The sequence below is a fragment of the Eptatretus burgeri genome, chromosome 9 (assembly GCF_056783735.1).
Source record: "Eptatretus burgeri isolate ZD-2024b chromosome 9, Ebu_testis_v1, whole genome shotgun sequence".
NCBI classification, from domain to species: Eukaryota; Metazoa; Chordata; class Myxini; order Myxiniformes; family Myxinidae; genus Eptatretus; species Eptatretus burgeri.
In genome coordinates this window covers 1681777-1686823 of record NC_140969.1, presented here as the reverse complement: position 1 = coordinate 1686823, position 5047 = coordinate 1681777, and positions in this window count along the sequence as shown.

Below are 5047 nucleotides of genomic sequence, written 5' to 3'. Positions count from 1 at the left end.
CAGCCCACTCAATGGGGAAATGACCGCGAAACAAGGTACTCACACGTTAAGGTATGGATATCGTGAAGTACAAACAATCAGACTGACCCTGATGCACTCAACTTCACGGAAGCTTTATTCACAACACTCAGCTCCATTACCTGGTCCCGTGTGTGGCGCATGCCCACTTCCATTGACACCTGCTTGCCATTCAGTTGAAGATCAACAGTTATCGGTGCGGTGCTGCCATGGATTGTATACATCTCACACTTCTCACCAAGCAGTGATAACTCATCAGCTCCAGCAACATGCTTGCCATCATCCACATGATGGGTGGTGCCAGTACCATCACCACTGCTGGATTGGAAACACCCCTTTTGAAGATGCCCGATCTTGCCACATCTGTTACATGTGTACCGTTTGAAACGACACTGGTGAGCCATATGATTTGCACCACAATGACAACACAAGTTATTGAGGCTTCTTGCTACCGATGAAGCAGGTTTCAAACACACAACTGGCTCAGGTGTAGCCTTGTACGAAGATTGAGCAATCTTACTGACAGTATTTGAACTTGAAGAGTTCTGGCTTTTCAACGAGATCTCCTTCAGGTTTTCAGCAGTTGTCATACACACCTGTGCAATCTTTATTGCTTTTCCTTGGTCAAGGTCATCTGCTTGAGCAAGGAGTTTTCATAAGATGACATCATGATTTACCTCAATCACCAAAAGTCTCAGAGCATCTCATCAAGCACAGCACCAAACGGACATGGTTCGAAACGGTGCAGATCAGCGACAAAACTGGAAATGTCCTGATATTCCTGGTGAGTGTGTGTATGAAACTTATACCTCAATATGATTAGACCAGCTTTTGGCTTGAAGTGTAGCTTGACGAGCTCACAGAGTTCTTCATATGACTTGTCGGTCAGTCACCGTGGTGACAGAAGGTTTTTAATGAGTCCGTACACCTTCTGCCCGCACACAGTCAACAACACAGCACGACGATGGAAGGCATCACCACCAGCCACCATGTTGTTGGCCACGAAATACTGGTCCAGCCTTTTGCCAAATCCACCTAATCCTCCTTATCGGAGTATTCATGGAGTATGCTGGCAGTCACCATCGGGACACGGATAGTTCATAACCTCGTTGCCACTTGTGATGTTGTGAAGTACAATCACGCTGACCACGATGCACTCAACTTCACAAAGGTTTTATTCACAACACTCAGCTCCATTGCTCATCCCGTGTCGCGCATACGCACATGGCACTCACACTCACGAAGGGCGATACATCACAGATATACTCTTTGACATTGATCGTTTATCTTTATAACCTGTTTTGTTTTTTTCCTTCTCGTTCTTGAATAGTTTTAAAACTTCAATACAATTAAATAAAGCCTAATATCGTGTTTGTTTTCTTTTTTCAATTACTTATTCAATGATTAGAGTAATTATTAACTATTAATATATCTGAAAGATCTGATGATAATATTTGCTATATATTGCTAACGGATCTGAAGGTGGAGTCATGATGGTGACTCCAAAGTGTGTTTCACTCGTTCTCCTTCCAGCTTCACAAGCTATGAAAAGTATTGATAATTTCATCATATCGATCATTTTCCCGAGTTGCCAATCATTTAAATCATTTTCCCCGAGCTGCCGATCATTTCCCTGAGTTGCCGATCATTTCAATCGTTTCCCTGAGTTGCCGATCATTTCCCCAAGTTTCCGATCATTTTGATAATTTCCCCGAACTATCAAAATTAGAAAGAATAAAGAGAAATGTGAAAAAATGAAAATGAAAAGAGAAATGTGAAAAAATTAGAATGAAAAGAGAATTGTGAAAAAATTAAAATCAAAAGAAATGTGAAAAAAATTTAAATGAATAAAGAGAATTGTGAAAAAATAATAAAATGAATAAAGAGAATTTGTGAAAAAAATTGGAAAAGAATGAGGAGAATTGTGAAAAATTTTAAATGAATGAAGAGAATTGTGAAAAATTTTAAATGAATGAAGAGAAATGTGAAAAATTTTAAATGAATAAAGAGAAATGTGAAAAAAGAGAATTGTGAAAATATTTAAATGAATAAAGAGAAATGTGAAATAATTAAAATGAATAAAGAGAAGTGTGAAGAAATATTAAAATTAATAAAGAGAATTGTGAAAAAAATTGGAAAAGAATGAAGAGAATTGAGAAAATTTTAAAATAAATAAAGAGAAATGTGAAAATATATTAAAATGAATAAAGAGAATTCTGAAAAAATATTGGAAAAGAATGAAGAGATTTGTGAAAATTTTTAAATGAATCAAGAGAATTGTGCAAAAATTTAAATGAATAAAGAGAAATGTGAAAAATTTGAAATGAATCAAGAGAATTGTGCAAAAATTTAAATGAATAAAGAGAAATGTGAAAAATTTGAAATGAATCAAGAGAATTGTGCAAAAATTTAAATGAATAAAGAGAAATGTGAAAAAATGAAAACGAATAAAGAGAAATGTGAAAAAAATATTAAAATGAATAAAGAGAATTGTGAAAAAAATTAAAATGAATAAAGAGAATTGTGAAAAAATATTTAAATGAATAAAGAGAATTGTGAAAAAAATTAAAATGAATAAAGAGAATTGTGAAAAAATATTAAAATGAATAAAGAGAAATGTGAAAAAATATTTAAATGAATAAAGAGAAATGTGAAAAAAATTAAAATGAATAAAGATAATTGTGACAAAAATTAAAATGAATGAAGAGAATTATGAATAAAGAGATTTGTGAAAATTTTTAAATGAATAAAGAGAAATGTGAAAAAATTAAAATGAATAAAGCGAAATGTGAAAAAATAAAAATGAATAAAGAGAATTGTGAAAAAAATTAAAATGAATAAAGAGAATTGTGAAAAAATATCAAAATGAATGAAGAGAATTGTGAAAAAAATTAAAATGAATGAAGAGATTTGTGAAAAAAAATGAAAATGAAGGAAGAGAATTGTGAAAAAAAATTATCAAAAAATGTGAAGGGAGTCTCTCTCTATCGAGTGCAGTAGTGGGGCAGATAACAGTAATTTTCGAGTAGAATCTTGCAAATGATGATACAAGCATCAAATTTGGCACATTTGTTCTCCAGGGGATTTTAATCAAATCTGCCTGATTGGCCATTTAAAAATCCAAATTTTGAAAAATAAAAAACTTCAAAAAAGTCAAGATCACGAATCAATGTTGGATGCTGGCTGAGATTGGTGAATGTTTCAGAAACATCATCAAAGACGCTCCAAATCTGCCATGCAGTTTTCTTTCCTTTACCGTGGAAGGCAGACACGACGTCACATCCAGTGAACACATGGAAGTATGGGATCCCTCAAGCTTTCTCAGGCCCTATTGCAGAAACTACCTCATGGACTGGAATCCATCGTGCCTTGGCTCCTTGGCCAAAGCCAATCCACATGTTCTCAAGACAGAGTTCCTGTAAGGATGGCAGTACAGATATTACTATGACTAGTTACATCCGTGTCATTAGCCTTAATGATAATGGACTTGCAACCATCCGTCGTTACATCCCTGGCGTGTACAAATATTCGAGCTTCAGCTTCTTCATGACAACATGGAGACAGCATCCAGTGACTTCCTTGTGTTGCTAATGGCATCTTCTCCTTTTGTGACAATGACTGTGCTTGTCGTCTGTGCTTCACACATCTTTTCCACAAGGAAGTGAAACAGCTCAGTCTTGTTGCTGTCATCTCGAAGAAAGCTTCTCCAGTTACCTGGGGTCTTACTGGTTCCTGTCACTCTTCTTCTGATTCCTTGCCCCCTTTTCGACCTTGCCTCGGACTTCAGACTTGACTTCTTGTACACATCAAACACTACGTCCACCCTCTCGTACCTGGCACCATAGGATTCCACCTTTGGGATGATGTCTTCTTTAACATAGTCATCAAATATGTTTGAAATGCTTGGAGGTAGGGCATTGATAAGTGCTGAGCCATCAATGATGACTGCATCTCCCCTTGGTTCTCTGTCTGGGATGCTCACTTGTGCTTCAAGAATTTCCACCAGCTGTGACTTAAAAAAAAAATTTTTCTTAAAATTTTTCAAAATTTGGATTTTCAAATGGCCAGTCAGGCAGATTTGATCAGAAAGCCCTGCAGAACAGAAATGCCAAATTTGATACTTGTATCATAATTTGCACGATTTTTCTACTATCTACTACACTGCAGCCTGTGGCTGCTGGTTGCATCATTGGTTGGGACGCGGCTATGCTGCTGATGCAGTGTCCCCCTTACCAGTACACTGGTACTCATTTTGCCGACCTCAGAAGGATGAACAGGCTGAGTCAACCTCCTGGTGTATTTTAATTCAGCGGCCAACGGGGCTTGAACTCAGGACCCTAGGATCTAGGATCCCAAGCCACCACCCGAACCACTAAGCCAACACCAGGCTTTGTGAAGGGAGTAAAGAACAAAGATGTCAGGAGGAACCCGGACAGATCGATTTCAGCAGTTAGTCCCCAGGCTGAATCACAGCAACACGTACAAGCTACCAGGGGTCCATCAGTGGATTGGCAAGTTTTTAAACAAACTTTTTAATATTTTTTTCGAGTATTTTTCATGTCATTTACAGTACCTTCAGAGGAGTCACCCCCCTCGACTTTTGTCACATTTTGTGTTGCAGCCTCAATTTAAATTCGATTAAATGAAAAAAAAAGAAATTTCACCGATCTACACAAAATACCCCAAAATGACAAAAATCTCCCATTCTTCCTTGCAGATTTGCTCAAGCTCTGTCAAGTTGGATGAGGAGTGTCGGAGAACAGCAAGCGATCTTCAAGTCCTTCCACAGAATCTTAATGGAGTTCAAGTCTGGGCTGTGGCTGGACAACTCAAGGACTTTCACATTCTTGTTCTGAAACCGTTCCAGTGTTGCTTTAACTGTAGGCTTGGGGTCACTGTGGAGCGCACATCTTCACCGTAGTGTGTTTGTCCGCACACAACGTGAGAATGTGTATTAATTACATTCGACCCCTTGAGTGCTTTAGACCCTTCGAGACCTTGAAGAGCCCGAATGTAAACTTCCGATGTT